The sequence below is a fragment of the Dromaius novaehollandiae genome, chromosome 26 (assembly GCF_036370855.1).
Source record: "Dromaius novaehollandiae isolate bDroNov1 chromosome 26, bDroNov1.hap1, whole genome shotgun sequence".
NCBI classification, from domain to species: Eukaryota; Metazoa; Chordata; class Aves; order Casuariiformes; family Dromaiidae; genus Dromaius; species Dromaius novaehollandiae.
The window spans coordinates 7,647,979-7,671,503 of NC_088123.1; the positions used below are offsets into that span (position 1 = coordinate 7,647,979).

The 23,525-nt window shown below is 37.9% G+C and overlaps 1 long non-coding RNA gene across 3 annotated transcripts in view; it reads right to left on the reverse strand.

Moving 5' to 3' along the window:
• The window catches only part of LOC112996711 (uncharacterized), a 178,170-nt gene that overhangs the window by 133,997 nt on the left and 20,648 nt on the right, over positions 1-23,525 (reverse strand). For 2 of the 3 annotated variants that reach the window (XR_010385187.1, XR_003262520.2), the window contains exons 1-2: positions 17,128-17,243; positions 9,048-9,158 (exon numbers count right to left, since the gene is read on the reverse strand). This is a non-coding gene — a long non-coding RNA (uncharacterized LOC112996711). Of the gene's footprint in view, positions 1-9,047; positions 9,159-17,127; positions 17,244-23,525 lie in introns of those variants that run through there. The other variant, XR_010385188.1, reaches the window with a different exon arrangement.

Sequence of the window (23,525 nt, forward strand, 5' to 3'; positions counted from 1 at the left end):
GCAGCAAAACATGAGTGCTTATGATCTCTGAAAATCCAGGCTGGGATACATGCGTTCCACATCTATAAACAGGATGTGTCCTTAGCGTAGACTCTGCTTTTGAAACATGAGTTTTGCCTGCACAAATCATGCAGTTCACCATTTGTGAAGTAGTTATTATTCTCATCTCTATGACTGAGCTAAGTCGACCCTGTAAAACACTGGGGCTTTGGTGTAAAAGGCTCTAGAGAAGTGGAAAGTATTTTTCAGTTTCTAGAGATTTTTTTTCCTCCAGTAATTGAGAAGACCAAATATCTTATGCTTTGTCCCAATTTGAGAACAATGTTGCTGAAAAAGAGCACATTTGTCTCTAGCACATATTTGGTTCTGATATAGTTCCTGACCTTTAGCAGCTGTATTCTTTTTAAGAGTAGAGAAATTGGACATGCTGTGAAGGCTAAAGCCTATTTTATAAAGCATCCTACTGCACCAAATGGCTGCACATTAACATCAAGAGCAATTTTGCTGCTCCTTAATAAGTTTATTTTGTTTTTGCTTTAAGGACCCCACAAAGACAAGATCCAAGATCATTTGCATTAGTTTTTGCATAAATTTAACTAGTTAACTAGCCACTTGCAAGCAATGATTTGTTATAGCTATAGTAGGGCACAAATATTTTAGGATATTTTCCCCTTTGTCCTCCTGTTCAAAATGATAAAACCTTTTCACTCTGGGCAAGTTCAGCTTCATTCTCCCCTAAAAATACATGACCATTCTCCTTACCCCTGCACAAAGGCCTTTACAGACTTTTGTACTGTGCAAAAGATGCAACTTCCAGGTAGTGATACACGCCATTCTGGAAATACCTGGTTCATTTCATACAAGGCCAGGTACTTCCTAAATACAAATCAATCTTATTACATGGCTGGAGTTACTAACTAATAATTCTTAGCCACAATTAAACCAGTAAAAATCTTGCAGAACTGCCCATAACTGTCCATTTCTTAAACAAACTGTTTCTTCAGATACTTCATACTCTGTCTAGTACTTAGTTAGCAAATTGCCTTCTGTGCGGTAACACTAGGATGAGCAGAACTCTCACTAGCATTACATCTACTTCTGTGGGCTCCAAATTCTTGATTTCTATTGTGAACACACATATTGTAAGCAGAGAAGTTGATAAAGATGGGTCCAGAATGGCAATGAAAGTAATTAGGTGGGGTTTTTTTTTCCTTAGACACTTCATACAGCTGAAGTGGTAATTATAATGCTTTCTGCAGAAAATAACTTTCTTATTTGACACCAGATGCAGCAATACCAGGCTTCAGGTAACAAGCTGTGATATTAGGCATCATTTAAGGCCTATAAATAGCATTAAAATAGCAATGGGTGAGTTTCAAATGATTCAGGGGTTCCAGAGGTTGAAAGAATATCCTTGAAAGTGACAGCAAGTTCTGACTCCGATTATAGACTGGCAGGCAAGACTCCTGGCTCTATCACTGTGGTATTGAAACTAGTCCCGTATGCTGTGGCTTTATTTGCATACTGGGTTTATAATAACACTGTATCTAACAAGCATACAAAGTATATATGCAGAGTAACTACAAATCCCCACAGTGGATGCGTAATATAAACACATGGCTATTATTTTGAACTGTCAGAAAAAGTTTATTCCACTTCTGCACCTTAGACACATGGCATCTTAAAGCACATCCCTGGATATAAGTGTCAATTAATGACAGAGTGGATGGTGACTGAATTCAAAGTCCAAACATCTAAAAACAAACACTACTTCCATTCCCATCTCTTGCTAACTCACCTCTACTATTTTCCGATCAGTACAACACTTGGAATCAGCATTTATGCCCTGGCATATACAAATCATCGGCAAACCACGCTCAGAACCCACAGCTGAGAAGCCTTAAGCTAAGACAGTGTCAGAAAGAGTAATGCACATGCAACCCTTTTAGTTAAGGATGTAGTTGCAGATTTAAGGAGAGAAAAAATATTTTCAATTCTACCAGGAAAAAGGAACAGAGAAAAAGAATAGGTGTTTTTCTAATTCAAAAGCTGTATCCTGTATCTGCAACTGTATCATAATACTGAAGTGATAGTAAAAGGATTTGTCTTATACTAAATTTATGTAAGTAACAAAGACCAAAGAATATTTATATACAGCTTGCTGCTTAATAGGCTACTACAGTATGTTCTATGTGCACTCATTCTAAGACAGCAAGTTTGAAATCTAATGCATCTGTAACTGACAAAATTTCACTAATGTAGTTGAGGGAGCCCGCTGCTGGTGCTAATGCAACAGACAAAAACTTGAAAAATCCTGATAGCATATGACACACTTGAATCCAAACATTCATTGCCTCAATTGTCACATCTGTACTTGTTACACTACACACTTAGGAAAACATGAGATTTCCCATAGCTGATATTACACTGTTTCCAAAGGCACAGTATTTGTATGAGCTAAATATGCACTGCAGCAGTAGTATATATAAGGTATAACACAGTGCCAGCCACACCTTATTAAAAAAGCATCTTTGAGAGCCTGATTAGAATCTCATAGGTCAGTGACAGAAAACACCAAGAGCAGAGGAACTGTGACCTGACTGACTGCTTTGTGTCTAATATGGCAACAACCCCAGAGCTAAGGATGGAGAGACTGGATCAAGAACTTGGATGAGAATCCTTCAAGGGAAAAAACATCATGACACTGCAGCAAGTGATGTCATCATTCAGGTGCTGATATTTTTCCTTCCAAGGTAGTTAATCAATGCCAGCCTGTGGCATTGTGCAATGCTATACATAAGATGGTTTTTCCAATTAATCTTAAAAAGTAGAGACTGGCATCTCAGCAACTTTCAAGATGTAACTGAATACCCATGAAAATCTGAACCTATCACTATGTGGTCTTTATTGCAACCAAGCAGCCTAACAAAAAAGTCAACTGTAGTGACCAGTAATCTTCTTCCCACATGCAAAATACAGCAGCAAGAAAAGAATATTCATGTTACCATCAGAGGAATCAGATGCCATGAGAAGCAAAAAAACCAGGAGAGAACATGATTTTAGGCTATCTAATCACAAAATATTCAATGCACTCAAAACCCCTGATTACCAGGACAAGTGCTAGAGTACCTAACACACAAGCAGGCTCAATTAACCCTAATTAGTTCAGAGTCAGGCTACAAAAGACTTAATTAGCAGTTATTGGATACAGCTAGGAAAAGAAGCATAAATAATGTTTGGTTGCAAGCTGTGTTTAAGAATCTGTGACTAAATCTTGACACTAAAAGAAAAGGGGGAAAAGCAAAATAACTGTTCCTTTATCAGGGCCAAATAGGAAGCAATTCAGGTGTCACTTTAAGGCTGTAAATATTTTTATGACAGCTAGGTACAGAACACTAAGATCTGAAAAATACAGTCCAGGAACATATTTTGAGGATCTTATTGCTGTGGATGCGCTACCTGATTTGCGCTTTGTTTCATGCCATACTTCATACATTGAAAATCCTGCTCATTCTACAGGTATTAAAATCTTAGCATACCTTCTTTTGTCAAAAATCTCCATCAGCCTGCCTGTTATCACTGGCAGGGTCTTGAGGTTACCCACTTTTAAACAGTTGGTACTCATCTTCACATGAATGTACATCCGGGCTTTACAAAATAAATGAAACTTGATTCTCTGCCCAGAAGAGCTTACAGTTTAAGACCTGAAATAAGCTATTCCTCAGCATGTTTTTATAGCAACATACATTGAAACAGGGATTTCAGGCAGGTTCCCTAACATCTCTAAACAGTATTGCTTCAGTTTTGCTCTTTACTAGAAGGAGATAAAACACTGCATCTATGTTTCTTTCTGACAGAATGAGAAAATACTAAAATCTGAAAGCCTTCCAGTAGAGGAAAACGGCTTTTCACCCTGCTCTACTCAGACTCCTCCCTTTCCAGCAGTAGTTAGTTGCTACTGTGTACACTGAAGAAATTGCCCATCTGGGTGAGCAGGCAGATGCTTAAGATTTTTAAAAAGTTACAAGAATAGTTTTCTTTATTGTGCTGTTACAGCTATTAGAGTTCAGACTTTTACACTATTTCCTGCAAACTGAAGAGATATCCCTTATGTTATAGGGAAAGAGTAGAGGAAACACCAAATGTCAGAGTTAGCAATATTAGAATAAGGACTCTTCCCTAAAGCAGAGCATAATACTTCAAAAATCCTTCCAGCCTCAAGATATCCTCTTTTCCACATTTAGCTTGACCCGTTATACTAGTTTCCTACATATTCACCCAAGTCCACATCTTATTACCTTATATTAAGCTATCTGAACATAAAGTATAAAAGGCTTTTCATAAGAGGGAAAGATGTCATCTGCAAAAACCTTTGCTGATATGGGCCATAGTCTGTTCATCTTGATGCCCTTCCCTTAATCCTATTGAAGGCTTCTGCAGATCTTCAAGGAAGCAAACAAAGGGTTTTCATGAAATAAATTTGCTTTTACCAGCTTTAGCTTTCAACTTGATCTTTCCTGTCTCTTTTCCAGAGTATTAAATGCTGCAGTACAATTCATGTCTTGCTAACTCTCAGCAAGTTGAAAGGATTGCCACAGGGCTGAACATTTCTACTGTTTAGACCATCTTCTTTTAAAGACCTCCTCAATTCACACCGGACAACTGGCTAGTTTCAAGTTTCTATAGACTACATTGTAGCTTGACAACCAAGGACTCAAATGACAGATTGCTCTGGATTCTTGTCTACTCTGCCTGCATTTATGTCCATAATCCCTCATGATTTTTTCCTTACTGGTAAACTTAAAGGTCAGGTGTTACATTAGCAATAAAACTAGATCTGTGATTAACACTAAATCTCCTTTACAGTGTAAAAGCAGTAATAAAGTAGCTTCAGTTTAAATGAGAACTAAGCTTCCTATATTTCCCTTCACATTGCTGAAAAATACACCAGCTATTACATGATACCCGTCTACCTTTCAAGCCTCATTAAAAAATGAGCAAGTTTCCTGAAAAATAGGTATGTATTTCTAGATTTGATTTGTTCCATGCTCTGTCCATTATTTCATCGAAGCCCCATGCATAAGTAGATATCAGTGACAAATATGCCTTTGATCTAAACTACAATTAGTCAGAAAATTAAGTTGGCAAAAAGGACCTGTAAATGCCACAGCTGGATCAGGTTTAAAACTCATGCACCCAAAGTTTTATGCAGGCAGAATTCAGAAAATGGTTCTCAATGATTAGCCTTGTATCACCAGCATTATTGTGACCTTGCACCTCAAAATGGCAGCCTTAACACTGCTCAGTTCCACCTATCTCTCTTTCATTGAGTTCTCAGCACTCTGGAATTAGTGCAGTCCCACCCAGTCAAAAACAGCACTAAACAGTCAGTCCAGTCACCCAGCACAACTCTACGTTCCCCTGCTGTCTGCAGTCATAGCACAGAACTGTGTACATATTTGTTTGGGCCACATGCATATATGTGTGCACATGCCGTGCCTCATTGTGAGACATTTTCCTTTCTGGACCATAAAAATGGTCCACTGGTACAACCAGTGGTACATTTTCCTTAGAACTATTGCCCTGAGCTACTTGTGAGAATATGGCAGTAACTATGCAGAAGTATTTGAACTACACTAAATAAGGAAAAAAAACCCTTTGGACTTTCATTAGCGCATACAACGCTATTTTCCTAAGGAAAAAGTACCGGATAGGTCAATGAAACAGCAATGGTGAAAATTTAGGTACTAGGGGAAACAAAGCAGTATTAATGCAGAATTTTTGTACGGAGACAGTCTACTAGATTGCATCTGGGCAAATTAATCCAGCTTTAACTGGCTCATTAGCCTAGCTACCAAAATTTTAAATCAGATACAAGTTCTACACCTTTTTTCATTTCATGGACACCCATAAAAAAATTCTTGTGATGTTCATGAAAGGTAGGACTTGACTGAAACATGCAACATTGACTGCTATGCACATTTAAATTTTATATTCACAATTACAGTGTAGTAAAGCACCACAGGAAACGAAATGGAAAAAACATTAACTGCATCCTGCAATCAGAAATAAATTAAATTAATATCTCCTCACTCCAGGCAATTTGTTGAAACTGTAGTTAAATAGAAATGTCAATACTGTTATACACTTATTTGACATAACAGCAGTATCTAAGAACAGAAGTAGCAGCCAGGGAATCTCTTAAATCGCGGTCTAACTATTTGGTACTAAAGTTATTCAAAATAGCTTTCACAGTTCCATTATGCTAGGAATTGTACTGTAAATAAGAGCAACCAGTAAAGCCTTGGCCTTAAGTTGGTGTGGATACATCAGTATAGTTTTGTTCCGTACTATATGCACACAGCATGAAGATTTAACAGAAGGCATTTGAAAATCATCTAGAAGTTCAAAAATAAATCTTTACGTTCTTAACTTAAAACTCCTCTTGGTATTGGTATTAAGGGAGAATTGTTATTAAGGGAGAATTAGGTTTGCATTAATCAGAGCTTGAAAGAAGCTATGATTATGTCTTTGCAATCAAAATGTAATTGCCAATAAAAAAGTTTAAACTGTGGAATATTTATTTGAATTGTAACACTTAAACATACAGTTACATCAACAGTATATGAAACTAAATCCAGATTTATTTACTACACCACGTACCCTGGTTAATATATTATAACCACCTTCTTGTAGAAATCATTAACTACTTCAAACAATACCAACCTCCCCCTTGGTTTTTTCTTTCATCCTCTTTTTTTCTACCTCAGAACTACCTTCAAGATTCTGGCTGAATAACTGATTGGTATTTTAAGATGCTGGTCCAAAGCCCAAGGCAAACACTAGGTTAGATCCACAGCGCATCTCATGAGAAATGCAGCACCCTGTACTATTGTAAAGGAAGCTCCTGTGCTCTAAGAGGATACCGTACTGGCACAGGGTGCACCTGTATGACAGTAGAATTCATGAAGCCTGAAGTTACTCATGAAGTTATGTTCTTAATACCTATTTAGGATTAGGACAGAGTGTCAGAACTTCTGGATTTTACTCCCAGCTCTGGAAAGATTGAGATATAGCAGCTATGGTAAACATCAGGGATAATGGATAATCAACACCCTTGGGCTTTGGATCACAGTTCAGTCACTTGGTATTTGACTTTGGACAAACCGCTCTGCTCACTAATTGCTCTTTTCATATAGGCAGATTAACAATTTCACCTACTACACAGTGTTTTTAACATGAGGTTTAGCATTTTAAAGATTTCAGAACTCCTCAGCCGAAAGGCGCTATGCAAGTTGCATGCATTATCAGATGTTTATATGAAGACTCTTTTTAAACTTGAATTTGCTTTGAATTTTATTGAAATGATACTGGCTCTAAGGAGATAGTAGCAGAGTGATTCACAAGACCTGCAAAAAGCAGCACAGAAGTAAGTTTTGTTTTGCTTGCAAGGTAAAAAATGTTTAATTTGGCAGTTCTAAAGAATCAATACAGAGAAAGTGAAGATGACTGAGAATGTGAGAGGGGAATCTAGGAGTCATTTTGACACACACGGCATAAACAATTTCTAGATCTCCCAGTGGCCTGGAAGCTACACACTAGGGCAACAAACCAGGCCATATGGCAGCTAACCAGAGGTTCCCTTCTCAATGCCTGTAGAGACTGTGCATATTGCAGAGGTCACTAAGCATCTCAGGGTCAGACAGCACCTGCAGCAAGAGAGTCTACCTTGCTTTAGCTTATGTTACAGATTGGCATTTGGAATAAGCTTCAGGGATTCTTCTAGGTGCCCTTGTATGAAGAAAAGGGGAAATTGGCTCAGAGGACTTGGGATAAGGAAATGCATTAGCTCCTCCGTGCTGGTCCACCTTCATGTTTCAATTAGTTTACAGTAGGGAGGACAGGAGTTACTTTATAAAAATAGCTGTATCACAGCCAAGATTATAAAAAAAGGCACATCTTCCCTATACAGACCTTTCTGCCATTTTAGCTCCACTGTTCCAGTTAAACCAAAGCAAACCTCTCATGCAGACACTCAGTTGGAAGATAACTTAATTGGGCTCAACTTCAGCTAAAATCAAAATAAGCTTAAGTTACAACATTAATACAGTATCTTGTCAGGTTAATTAACTGACTTTCATCATGCCTTAGTGTACCAGCAGATAAGCTTTGGCAGTTTTCTATGGAGTTATGAAGTTGCCACCCTCAATTGCTTGTTATCAATTTTCTCAGGGCAGTCACTGCCTAAAAATTTGTCTGAGTGCTTCTAGTCAGCTGGTTAACTTAAGCCACTGTTACTACCATTTCCTAAAGTAATCATTTGTTTATAGTCTTTAAGCTTATGCAATTCTGCACACAAATGACTCCTTAGCTCTAATTATCTGATTTTCATAGAAGTTCAACACTTGGCAGTTCGCAGGAACTTGAGTGGAGCTCATGTCAGTGCTCCAAGTTGCCTCTCTCACTCCATTGACAAAAGAGGGAACTTAAATACCCAGCTTTATACAGATGTTTATTTTCGGGGAACATGCAATGACCTCCCCTAGGTGTTTGGTTCTAGGAACCCCCTTTGCAAGTTAAAGTTGTTGTATTTGGATCCCTTTTTCACTACTAGCATGCTGAAAAATTCCAAACTAAGTCCCACCTCAATTACTCATAGGCTGGTAGTACAGATGCTGGAACCATTATAGCTTATTACAGGACCTACAAGATTTATGGCTGGTTGCATGCATGGGCTGCTTTCTCTCTCTTTGCTGGCACACACCTAAGCCACATAGCACAGAAGCACTTAAATCTCACTTAATGAAAAAGTCTGTCCCACGTACTACCTGCCATTTTTGTGTCATTACTTCTGTGCTTCTGCTTTTGTTTAAAGAAGGTAATTGCAAAGTTATTACTTATAATGACCCTTATATTGAGGGTCAGAAAGACATCTGTTAAAAAGTCATCATTTGTCCTGCAGGGCATCTGGCAGCCTTATACTCTGGTCAGAGTTATCCAATTAATGGAGTCCAGATTGTGTACGTGTTTTTGTCCTGTCTACTTACATTTTGTTGCATGCAGTCTGTGGGATGCCTGGTGTCCTCTTTACAGCAGGAACAGAAGTAGAATATGGTTCATTTCAGACTGAAGCTTTTCTTTAAAGATTTCGCAGATACCTAAGAGGAAAAAGCAGAGAAAACAAGGCTAAGAGTGCCGTTCCTTGAGGACCAAAAGCAAATCTCAAGTCTGCTCTGATGTGCAGTCAACTGCTAACCATGTTCCCAAGTAGGAAAGGCACAATAGGGAACACAAATACAGACATCTCTTCCAGGCTTTTGCCCCTGGGGGCAACCAAAACATTCATCTATGTGCAGTTGTCTACATGAAATATACGGGGGACTGACTGGGATTTTTTTTTTTTTTTTTTTTTTTTTTTAGAAAGCAACAGTACAGGCTGTGGAGAAGCTATGGATGCCATGGTCCCCTCCACCCAAAAAACACACACACACACCGCACACCCACACACTCTTCTTTCATACACAAAAGATTCTCTTTCACAAGTGGAAAGCACCTTGGATAAGGATTGGTAGAGAAAGCCCACCTTGGCCAGAATTTCAGCCTTCAATTCACCTAAACCTTGGGCCAAGCAGAGATCTGAATACCCTAAGGTTGAATTTCACTTCTGGGTTCCCCAATTTCAGGTGCTCAAGAGTTGAGTCAAGAACTTTCAAAAACTGTATCACACACACCTGCCAGCAGTTTAACAAAGCTCTTCTGAATGGATTCATAATTAATGAACATGTGAGGTGGTGTCAGCTTCAATAATCTCCAGCTTCCTCAGTCTTTATTTTACTTATTTTCTAAGGCCTTCCCCTCTTCAGTGACTGTCTGTTTTCCTATTAAAAGACCCCATTTTATAAATGGGATGTGACAAGGTGAAATGGAGCCTGAAGTGACAGCTATCATATGTGAATGCACTGTGCAATTCTGCAGCTGCAAGCACATAAGGGAAGCTCCAACAAAACCCTAAAGTGTGTTCTGCATGCAGAATAATGATGGTTATTTCTTTACCACTTTCTGACCAACCAGTTACTGATACAGTTTTGCTGGCTAAACATGAGTATCAATTGTGTCTTTTTTTCTTTCTCTTAAAATCAATATTGTCATACACATACATACTTAAATCTGAAGTCACCATGTCCTTCTCCTTTGGTTATCACAATTAATTTGTGTTTGTAACAGGGCTTTGATATTTTCACCTTCAGACTATGCCACAAAATAGTGTCCTTGCTCTGTGTCCCTGAATAGGTGGAGTTAACTCACACAGCTAAGACCACCATGACAAGGCAAGACCAACAAAGTAATAAAGAGATTAAAAAAATGGAAGTCTATGGTTTCAGAACAGACTCTAATCCTGGTTTAGACACATTTGTGTCATATTTTTTATATATATAAATTTTATATATATATATATAAGCAGTTAATTTCTGTTCTACTTCAAGAATGGAGCACCTTGCCTTTGCAAGGCAAAGTGAGAAGAGAAAAAGCAACTTGCTAGTCTCAGCAGTTTTCATTTCCAAAACCACTGCAAGACTTAGTTCTCCTAGACACAAGACAATGGAGAAGGAACAAAAACATCATCCTAATTTTAGGAACAGTGTGATGCAGCATGATTAAAGGACCTGCCCAAAGCAACATGGAAAGAGAAAAACTTAACTGCATTTCAGACAAACAGAAGAAGTGTCATACATTGGGTAGTAGCTACAAACCAACCTGGTAGAATAGTGCCTCCAAACATTTTTGCCTCATAGATCACCTGCTTTGCTAAACTTTGGATTCTTCCTGTATACTGCTATAATTGTTACTGATGTCACTAATTCTTCAGCAGTATAGTAATATTGCTGACAATGAGAATCCCTTCTTTATTCAAAGACACAAAAGAAAATTCCTGTATGTGCAAATGTGAAGCCTTTTTTTAAAGGCTCTTAAGACCTGAAAAAAGCATCTCATTTTACAAGAACATAAGGACATTCCTCTAATAAATCCCCAACCTGTTGCTGATTTCCTTTCATTATTCCCCTCCTTCCAAATCTTAATGGGAAAAAAATGCATGAAATAGAGAAATGTATTAGTCAGCTGATCATTGCATTCTTTTTTCTATCTACCCATGTTGCAGGACTTTTCAACCTCAAGAATAATGCTTCCCTTTACATGCACCAAGAAACAGAATTTTAAGGTGGCACTGAAAACAGAGGAAGCTTTGACACTCAAGTCAAAAAAAGCTCAATATGCCCAGCAAGATAACTCTGACTATATAAGCCACAAAGAGTCAATACCTGAGCAGCATACACAGTGAGATTGTCTCAGCAATAAACACTTTCAAAACACTATTAGAGTATGTAACTTCCCAGTCCAGAGAAACTAAACTGTTGTTCTTCGTACTTTGACACACCTTGTCATTGTGTACTGGAATAGCAGTATGGAGACTTTAGCCTACAAATAATCTTTCTAATACTGTAAAGATGACACTCATTAAAGGAAAAAGATATTATACTTTTCCTCAAACCCATATTTCCTTTTTGCAGCATGAATATAACAGCAACATTGATTCTAGCAGGGCTTGAAGTGAAATTTGTGTAGATTTTGGCCTAGACATAAAAGCCAGAGCTATTTCATTTATAAAGAAAAATTGATACTCCTCCAGATATTAAATATCCATATGGGGAAACTAAGGAGTAGTCAAAGCTTCCAGCCACAAGGCTATTAAAAACTTATCTGCCTTCTGTTCAGTCCATAGAAAACTAAAGGGAAACAGGTAAGCAACCCACTTCCATAGGAAAGAGGGTAATAAAGAGCATAGGACTAATTACTGTTATTGGCCAACTAGGGCAAGACAGGAAATTAATGGGCTTACAATGTTGCTGCACTCTGAACAGCAACCCTGAATAAAGAGCATTGTGGGGCTCCATGTTAATTGTCACTCAGTGAATCCTGATTAAAAAATACTTAGCTCACACATTAAAAAGTGGGCTGGGTTTCCCCCTTCACTCCTTATTTACTCACTCACATAAACTCAGCTTTACATTGCAAAAAACCTAACAACGCGCTAACCACTCTGAGCATTAGGAATACAGAGAAAAACAAACCAGCAAAAAAAAAAAAAGAAAAGAAAAAATCAAACCTGGTCCAATTCTGTATTCCACCTGAAGTTTTGATACAAAACTCCTGATTTCAATGAAAAGCTAACTGGACAACTGTGCAAGATGGTCTTTATGCCCCACATTTTCCTGTTAGTTACATTTGAGCAACTCCATTATAACCATAGAAGTAACACATAATTGAAGACATAACTTTGCCTGAAGGTCCTCAAGTATCAAGGGGACTTAAGAGTGTGTTCAACTTTAATCACATGGTTAAATACTTTGCTGAGCTAAGACTTTAGTTAACATTTCTGTTGAAGATGCACTAGATTCCAGTTAAATGAGGTGTGTAATTCAAGTAGTTTAAAGGTTCAAGTACACACACTTGCATTTATATAAAGGACTTGCAAAATATAAAGGTCCACCCAAAATAACATTTGTAAACAAGATGCACAAATCAGACCACAGAGTCCTCAAGGTCTTTTTGAGCTATTCCTTAAATATACATGATTTTCTATTCAAAAGACAAGACAACTTTACAGCAGCATAGTTTTGCTATGAGATCATCCTGTGCCTTCCTGGTAAAAGTGAACTTCAAGACACTGCAGTCAGATCTAACATTCAACAGCTTTGCACCCAGCAATCACATGCTGGAGTAAAGACACTGTACCGTTCCCCCCCCACACACACACACACACACAATGCCAAATTGTCTGCTACCATAAGCACCTGACAAAGGAAAAATAGCTTCCTTGCTTTAAGATGACTTCAAATGCAAAGGCTCAATTGACTAGTCATTAAGTTAAAAGCCATATTCTGCTGCACCAGAGCAAGAAAACCTCAAACCAGAATGGAAACATAACCTTCTATGGAGGCACATTAGCTTTGATATATCATCCATTACTACTATTCAAGACAGATTGATCAAGATTCTTAAAAACATGCTTTAAATAAAGATAATACACACCTCCCCTATTTACAGGTAGAGATACGACTAGATATCCTACTGAATCATGGCATAAGCACTTTAAGACTGCAGGACTGGCTGACAGCTCATTTGTAAGAGGCAGTTGATTCACCACTACAGGAAAAAAGCTCTTTCATTTCCAGCAGACAGATTTAAGTTCTTTATGGAGGGGAAAAATAAACAGCCACAACTGACTACAGCAGGTAATGAAACATTTCACATCTACCTCATTCTATTACCTCATCTCATTAAATTTCAGATGGGTATTAATTATTTATTCAATTATCATTCATTATTATTTCAGGGGGTACTCAGGCTTTAACAATAGATCAAGGAGAATTTTAAGCTCATCACAGTAAGATCTTTCAGTTTGTTTTTTAGACAATGAATCATGAAAAGAAATCTCTTCTTTATCTGGCACCAAAAGTTTATTTGGGGTGAAGAGTGGGAATCTCAGAACTAAACAGGATTTCTTGAATATAGGAACACTTTCTGCCAGCCACTAGATAGGAATTAAGACCCTGCAAAATACACTAATAAAAGAGAAAATTGTTTGTCTAGTCTCTGTAACATGATCCTTCTAAATACACAGACAGAGCTTTGGTTTGGCCCACTACGAGCATTTTTATGTTGGGTACCAAAATATTTGCATAATGGTCAACATGTTCCTATTCTCTCCATCTCTAAGAAAAGTAATAACAATAGATTGTTGGGGTGGGTGGGTGGGTGTTCCTTGTTAACATCAAGTGTCTCCCATGCAACACTGATTGCCTCTTACAACGTGAGCACAGAGCTTTGCACATCCAGGATCTTAGGAGCTGCCATAATAAAAATACATTATAGCATTACTAAGTGATAGTAATAGAAAGGCAGAATCAACACTAAGGGATTTTCATAACAAACACCCAGAGATATGCAGATTCACAGAATTCTAGGTTCTCCTTTTGTTCATTGCCATTGCTACCACACATAGCACTCTAGGATCTTCAGGACTTCTAAAACACAGCAATATTTTATGTAGGTCCTGCCACTGAAATGAATTTTGTCCTGAATGCAGTTATCATGCTTTGCTCAGCCTGGTTCTCACTTTCTTCCCTGGAACCTTAATGAATGGATTTCTCATCCCATCCAAGGACATACATTATTGCAGTTTATGAGTTAGTTGTGCTTCACTCCACACAACTAGTTTGTTCCTTTCCTGCAGGCATCCTAATGCCTAATTTTCAGCAGGCTCTCTCCAAATGAAAATCACTATCAGTGTGGTTAGCATTTAGAGTTTTAGTATTGATTTATGCCTTGGGTGAAGAGGTTAATTAAATGTGAATTTTAAGCCAACAACACAATTAGGGGAGTGAGGAAACCTGAATTCATGAATACTTCCAGGGCTGTTAAAATCAGTGAAAATGAACAAAGACTAGGAAAACTGTTTGTTACTGGGCAACTGGATTAAGGCAATTCTGGAGACTGAGAAATAACAAATTCTGCCTCAGATATTCAAGTCCGACTTTTTTTGTTGTTTTGCATTTACACCAACATTAGCACTGAATTTAATAGTTTGTTTAAACTGCCCTTAAATTCTACTTTTGTTCCTTGCCTTTTTCCACCTTTTTCCTTTTCAAAATGTAATTCTAGAGCTAGATGAACAGCTGTACCAACTTTTGAACTCAGTCTCATCATAGGCAGTACATGCTTTACCGAATTACCTTAACCAAAAGCTTTGAAAGATCCCAGCCATCACTGCAGCTGGCACATGCCCAGTGAAGAGAGAGGAACTGTATCAGCCCATTTGTTTTAGAATGTCCCTGAGCAGAATTTCTTCTAATTCCATCTCTAAAACCTTTAGTGGAATTTCCACCACTTTAAATCACAAACCTACATTGGTCATTTTCACCACAACAGGAAGTTAAGCTGGCAAGTATCTGCTGTTTGTTGAGCACTGTAAAGTCAATCTTTTTTCTAAGTACTTTTTCCTCTCCTGTTTTCTTGTTACCTAGAGTCATTGTCACATAACTAGAATAGACAGATTTATAAATAAATACAAGCAAAGAGGAAATTATATTCAACTTAGAGACACATGACACTGGTAGGGAAGCAATAAAGCAGAAAACACCTAAAGAGGAGGGATAGAAACTAAATATATAAAGCAGTAACACTTGTAAGAATCTTAGTGCATCAAGGTATGGCTCTACGTATTGGAATCTAAGCAAGATTCCAAATGGAAAAAAACATTTAAAAAAAGGCAGTTCAATTGCTATCACTACTCTCTGATACCTCTTGCCTTACAGACCTTTTACTGAGTTGAACAACTGAGTGAAACAGCAACAGTACGGAGCTCTACATTGGCAAGCAGAATGATTCCATACCACTGCTGACAAGCTTTCATCTCCCTTGAATTTCTCTATACTACACTGCAGTTTGCAACACAGATGCGCTTCCAACTAGCTAAGAAAACAACCGGACTTAGCACCATTCATTCTGCACACCCCACAGCAAGTGACCACCTGGCAATGAAATCCATCCATCTCCTGCTATTTGTTTAGACTGTCCTATCTTCTTTTCCTTGCCATCCTTCACAGCAGACTATTGCTAATAGCATAGGGCAGAGGAAAAGGCCAAAACTGGTTATTTATGCAGTACATTGCCTCAACTAATGGACAGAAAAATGTGCTCAATTGCCATTTCTTCTCCTCTCCTCCTCTCATGAAACCATAGGCTTGTGGAACTTTTTTATTAGCTATATCTGCAAATCTCTTTGGAACACTGCACGACAGCAATCCGCAATGAAGTGTTACATCCAGTCTTTGCCCTTGGCATACTGTGCCTGTCTTGATAAAAAGAGATCAGTGCCTGAACCACTTCCAAATTTGTAACAAGCTGTTGATATTTGCTTTTTGGTGACTAATGGGGAAAAACGTTAACAAAGTTACTGCTTTTTCTATTCCCTCTCCCATCACATCTGGCCTATTTTTCTATCATTTTAAAGGTTAAACTAAAGAAAGATTAACCTGTGAACACACAATGGCAGTGACTGATTAACTATCACAAAAAAGTGTGAGTGGATTTATTGGTTTTAGGTAAAATCAGAGGCAACACAGAGTGTCAACATGGACAGATGTAGGAAAGCTCAAGCTCCTCTTCCTGTTCCCCAAAACAGTCATATAGATCTTTTAGCACTGTGCTGTGCCCAAGCTAATGAAACCTTAGCAAAACTCCCTGTCCCCGTCCCCCCACACACACGCAAAACATCCACAAAACAGCATCAAATTCTTCCTAGAGAACAACAGGGAAGAATAGACTGTGTGTGCACACACATGTATATGTATGTGCACACACTTCAAGAACTCCAAAACAGACAGCCTGCTTACTGGCATTATTCCTGTTGCAACTGGAGCAACTATACTGTAATTTTACGCCACCACAGTGCACAGATCTACAGTTCTCCAACCTAATTATACATTTGCTACTTACGTAATTTTGTATTAATACAGTAAGATAGCAGCTCTTTTTAGCTCCTTATTTCCTCTAGAATACTTTTAACAATCCTCTGATACTTAGTCTCACACTACACATTTTTCCTTCTACAAATTAAGTGTCTTGTCTTATTTAATTCAAAATCCTATTCTATTAACATGGCTGAAATTAGAAAACAATAGTTACTGTTTTCCATAGTGCTTTCTATTAGAGCTAGTTAAATTTGTTGCAAGTAATGCATCTGCTCAGTTTAGCTCTTTTTCTCCCCTCACTCTAGAAGATGAGTAAGTTCTGATTTTACTCACTTGCTTTGCCAGATTGTCTTTAAACTTTCACAAGGTGTTCTACCTTAGCCTACTCATTACTTCTCACTTTTATTTATTAGAGTGACCACCTGACTGTTTTTCCCCACACCGCCTGATTAGTTAGTTCGGGGCTTTAAAATTAGTTTTTTCCAACCAGAAATTATCCTTGAATATCTACAAGCATGCTACTCCATGAACAATAAGTAAAACCTTACAAAAGGGCTGAACAACAAGTCCCAGAAATGCACTTGCATGCACTTACCTGTGTGTTTCTCCCTTTTGTCCATACTTTCTGTGAAAAGGTTCTCACTCAAATGTGAAAGAAAGGAAATGCAAATATACGGTAAATAAGGAGAATGTGTTCACAATGAACCTAAGCCTGCATCTCTAATAATCTGGCCTTTACTAAGGCTGTAAACATGGCAACTGTCAAAAATAAACATGACTTTCAAAGAATTTCAACTTTGCATTCTGGGCAGGCAGCCATAGCGCTCAAAACACCACTAAACCCTATCTGAACTCGCCCTGCCACTATGAAAATATCAATCCTTTACAGCTCACGAGCAATCTTACTATGTTTTCACATTATACAATGAGATTCAGACTTTCATGAGAAAAAATAAGTAGTAAATGAGATTGTGCTACAGCTTGCAGTATATATAGGTCTTGTATCAAATTGATCAAAGTACTATCAAACCACACCAATTAAACTAGCATAAGATGTTGGGTGTACATCCCTACTTAAACTTAAAACAGGTAAATTTCAGTTTAGATTAATTTCATTAGGGATTAGAGTGAAATAAAACAAGACACTCAAACTGACATAACTTTGCCCATACAGCTTTTACATCACTTTAAACAGGTGTGAAAAGAAAGATAGTTCTACTGTGCAGTGTCACTGGAAGACAAGGCTCAAGTCCTGACAGCTCTAACATGAAATAGTAGAGACTACTTCAAATTAAGAAAAATCTCATTTACACAATATCCTAATATGCCATAGGTTTTCTTCAAGCTTTGCACTGATGTGCTATTTCTTTTTAATCTTTTCAAGCAAAATTGTTTATTTTTGCTAAGCTAAATCAGTAGGAACTTGCACAAAAGCTGTTCTAAAAGTGACTTTACTGCTACTTACAGTCCCTGTCACTCCAGAGAGCTGTCTGACTCTGTATCCCACCAGATTCACAAATGTCACCAAAACCTGCAGAGCACTGACCTTTACAGTACTCCACTAAGCCCTGCAACACGTGGCTCTCAGGATAATTGAGCTTGTTGATTTGGGGTGGGAGGAAAGGCAGGAAAAACCATGAGATTCATTTTTAGATTGTGTATGTGTGTGAATCTATGTCAGCAAAAGATGATCAAAATGGACATATCAAAATTGTTATTTTCCAGGGCCCAAACAAGCTTTGCTCCTATTTCTTGTGTACAAAAGAAGAATTTTTCAGTGCAGAGGCCACTATGCTATATTTTTGTGCTGAGCCTAACAAAGGATGAGCCTTTATTCCAAAGCACATCTAATTTAAATAAAGATGAAATAAGAAGCAAAAGTGAAGAGACAACATGCATCTTAGCAATGCCATAGGAAAGTGTTAAAATAGCCGAGACAAAAGAGTTTTTAGATGCTTAAGGAATGGGGTGCACTTTTTAAAGGAGAAACATTCCATTTCGAGCTCTGTCACTCATCTGTAACAAGACCATGGGCAAGATCCTTTACTGTTGTGCCTCATTTTGCACTGATCTTGTCTATTTAGACTGCAACCAGTGTATTCAGCAGCATCTGACTACGTGAGAGGAGAGAGCAAGAGAAAACAGCCTCCCTAGAAGCAGTTAAATTATCTAAAACAAAACAAAACCAACCAAAACAAACTGAAAAAGTTCCAATCATTCTTTTCATGTTATGAATACTGTGTAATACATAATTTTTCTGGATTATTTCAATTCCATAACCATGAGGCTTGCATATTTGTAATTAAAAAAATTTTAACTAATAAGTTAGCTTCTAACTGTTTAAGCTTTCAACCTATTATTTAAAATAGCCTCATGTATTTTCTTCATTCAACAGCAGTCAAGATTTAAAAACCACAAATTAGACATCAAAACACCAACTGTTAATATAACATGAATAGACGACCAGATTGCTCTTGTGACAGAATGGGTCAAGAGTTGTCTACAAGGGTAGCAATTTATCATATGTTTTTAACTTTTTCTTTCTGTACATCATGCTATTAACAGTGGGGGAAGTGTTCATCAGTCTCTGGGTTGAAGAGAAGAAATGGAGTCCATCTGGGCAGGAATTTATTACAAGTCTGATTATGACAGCATCATATGGATAAGTTCACTGTTTGTAATGGAGGGCAGTCTGGAAACCCTGGGAAGCATAAACACATCTGAGAAGAAATATAACACCCATAACTAAGCAAATTAACAAAGACATAGTAAGATAAGGCTCTCATTTCTTTGGTATGTACAAACTCAGAGTATAAAATAGTGAAATAATTCTTGAGGAATTGTTTGTGATTATTTCTTCAACCAGATCTGTCCTCAAATACTGCAGCTTTTTATTTTCAATTACAATACAAAGTTAACAAAAACTTTCACTCCAGGAAAGAACATAATTGGAAACTTGATAAACTGATGAAAAATGTGATTTGATCCATAAGATGCAACAAGAAAAATCCAGAAGTAGCTGGTGACCCATAAGCCAAATTTTTAATCACATGTACATACTTCACTGCTGGTCAAGTAATGGAGAATAATCCACTCACATACATCTAGTAATCTGATCCCATTTCTGTATGGGATTTCTTAAATCTTTCCCTGTAAAACCTGGTGCTGGCTATACATTGATCTGGCCAGCAGCCTGCATAGACTTCTGCAGTGTCAGTTCCAAAGCCTCTGCCAAACTGTTTCACTCAGTAAGGTTTATATGCAAGCTTCTACTGAAAGCTGAAGAACAATCAGGACAGTTTTTAGATATCCTCGATGCTAAAAGCAACATACAGAGTACAAATATGATCATAACTGGAGAACTTAAGAGGTTTAATTTCCCAGCATACTCATTTATTCAAGTGACTATTATAAAATGTCCGTCACCCTGACAACAAGCCTCTTATTTACAAATCTGTGAGAACAGCATAAAGATAACCACACACCATGTAACTTTATGGGAAAAGACTGTTGTTACTATTTGAAAAGTAACCCCAAAATAGTAGGAGGAAGAGCATCACAAAGGAGAAGAAAATCTGAAGTTTACTGCTTCTTGCCATACTAGGCATTTTGTTTAATGATATTTCTCAGAGCTGATAACCATCTGTAGTTGATTACAGATCAACTTTTCAGTAACCTGCTAAATGCCACAGGCTCCAACTGGCATAAGCATTAAGTATAGATGAAATTATCACCTTGAAAGGGCAAACGGACAAGGCAAATCAATGTAAAGTCAGAACCAGGGGGTTATCTAACACACTCTGTAGACCCTCGACCGGTTATTCAAAATGAGGAAGACTCATTCTGCAGGCTCTGTTTAGGATAATGCATATGGAAGTATCTATTCTTTCAGAGACCAGATTTAAAAACAACCTATATCCAATTCAGGAAAAAAGGCCAAAAAAGATGTAGCTCCGTTAACCCAAATGGGCTTGCCATTACTCATCTAAAAAGTTAAGTTTTAAAACAATATTACAGGCCTGGCACCAAGAATTCACAGCCTACTTCTGAAACAAAAGAATACTTATTTTCTTTCTAACAGCATTTTTACTTTTCTAAAGTGAGACTAATTATGCTGAATAAGAGCAAGATCTAAAGGGCATCTAAGCTCTAACTTTACTATCTTTGTATTGAAAAAATAACAGTATAGAATCACACATACAGGAAGAATTTCTGACACTGCAATGCAGCAGCCACAGTCCAAATCTGCTCAGATCTACCCCAGCAGAAACAAGAAATCAAATCCACTAAATCTACAAGTCCAGTTGTCAATCCCCCAGAAATCAAAGCTAGAAGCAGTTCAGTGGGTTATTGCACACACCCTTCCAAAAAGGCTACTCTCCATAAGTCTGTCAGTTATCTAATCTGACAAAGTAGTTTCAAAGCTGTCTTGTGTCATTCATTAGTCAGCATGTATCAAAATGTTGTCTATCACCCCTGGAGTTCAGGGCTACAGAGAAGTTGATGCATTATGACAAACATGAGGAGAAACAGGAACTCAACTTCCAGTTTCTGTTCCACAATTGCATACAGTGAAGGAGGGCCAAAAAGCCACTCCACCACATCACTGAACCTTTTAGTTGTATGAGACCAGTATAGTAGCAGTATTTACCAAGGAATAACATACGAAATCATCCAAACCAGCTAAGCAACCTCCCCCACACCAGAAGTGTTAAAGACTAGGAATTTGTTTCACAGACATTAGCTAAGTATCAGCTACAGAAACAGTAGTTTTAAAATTGGCAACTCAGAAGGCAGCTTTTACATATTTTTCTTCCCCCTTCAAAAATAGGTTTTGTACATATGCTGTACATGAAGCATGCAGTAAAATTAGAGCTGGTCAAAGCTTTTTTTGATCTTTATTTTTTCAAAGAAAAAGAATGGGTGGGTTGATTTTTTTCACCTGTACGTCAGCTTTTGTGGGTCACTAACATCATTGTAGCTGTTTCTTCATTTTAAAAAAGGTTTTTCTTGACAAAACCACAATCAATTCCACAAACTGCACCCATAAAATAAGATAATTTCAAAATCCCTGTTGAAATTGGCAAACAAGCTTGGACAACATAGTTCTTGGGGGTATTTGGCTTTGACTTTTAAAAATAAATCTGCCTAGGTATTTTAAAGGCCCCATCTTCAAAGTATCTAAGTCCACCACAGTCATTAGCAAATGAGCATATCTACAGAAGAAGAAAATACCAGCATGTTATGAGAGGAAGGAAACAAATACAAAGCAAACAGCTCAGAATTATACATCAACTTAATGGCTGAGAGGAAAATTAAATCAAGACCCCATGATGCACTTTAATTGCATCGTCACCTCTTCTCTCCACATGGAAAGACCTTACTAAAAAGGTGGGGGCATTCACATGAGGTGTTTGGTCCAAGACAGTCTCTGTGATAGACCTCACCTTTTTACATAGTGCCATTTTGTACACTGGAAGCTCTGTGAACCATGCTAGGCTTTCTTAAGTTTCACCTAGTGTTACACAAAATTTTACTGTTAATAGCCTCATATTGCATCTTCTCAAGAAATGCAGAATATCGGTGAGCTTGAAGGGACACCTGCTGGAAAGGGGTGACATTGCAAGGAAGTGGTACCAGACTTATGCTACCCAGTATTGCCATAGGAAAAGAACCTCAAATAACATTACAGCCTGTGTTTGTTTCAGTGATCAACACGCCTGGAGGAAAGAAACTGTAATAAATATAATATCCATTTCGTTTTATTCAGGATTCAGTTGCAATTGCATTAGGGTAACTCTATCCAGTTAGGTTACCTGGCTGTCTTACAATATGGATAAACTGAATATTGCATCTGCAAAGCAGGGACATGTTATTCAGCCAGAATCAGAGCACACTGCCGTACTTCTCCTAAGGGCCCTGCCAGGCTACCAAGCTGAAGCAGTGATATCCAGAATAGGTGGCTGCAAGACTGCCTCTGTAGAAAATGGCCAGAAATGACTATGGGAGAAGAGGTACACATCCTCAAAAGACACTAGTGGATTTCAACTGAAGATACTAGCTTTGGGGATTTAGACAATGCAGGGTAAGGAGGGTTAGTCAGAAAACCAAGAACCCAAGTCAGTTAGGCAGGCCAAATGAAGGAAGACCAAGGTGTCATGGAAGAACACCAGTAAGCAAACAGGAAACAACAAACTTGAGACAGCACCCACTGCTCTGGGTAAAGAGTGGCAGCTACTAATCTGGAAACTAAATATTAGTGACCTCTGTAATGATACTCTTAAAAGCAGATGTCAAAGTTGTCTTCCTTTCCATACTGACCCTAGTCATTTTGGGGAAAGATCTAGCTTTACTTTCTAGATATCAAGTTCAAAAAAGGAAGTATTATGAAACACAATTACATAAATGCTACCTGTACTAGATCAGATATTCTGCATTATGTATAATTGAAAGAGATGGAAGTGCTTGCTTACTGGCATACAGACAAGCCATACTAATTCAGTTCACGCAGGTACTGTAGGCTAACGAATAGCCAGGCAAAATGGGCACAGGAAACAACTCCTACATAAGACTAGGGACTGGAAAACAGAGCATTTTTTTGCTGTCCTTGCTGCCTTTATGATGTGATCTTCCAGTATTCACAATAATTAGATGAAGCCAAGTTCTTGCCCTTTACCAGAACCACTTACAGAGTAGTTATAAGATGCTATCATCTTTGCAATATCTGAGCACTTCACAGTCAGCGTTTATGGTTCACCCCTCATTCTAGAAACACTGATTCAGTCAAAACATTGGAGTCTATCACTACCTCTCCCCCTCCCCCCTACTCCTGTTTTAAGTATTTCTCACCAAGCCACACCATGATGTTGATTAGCCAATGTTCTTAAAGATTTCACTCAAAAGATAATTGCAAACATAATGGTGCCACAAGTTAAACAGGGGGGTAAAAAAAAAGTCAACACACTTTCCTAAGGCTATTATTCCTGAATATAG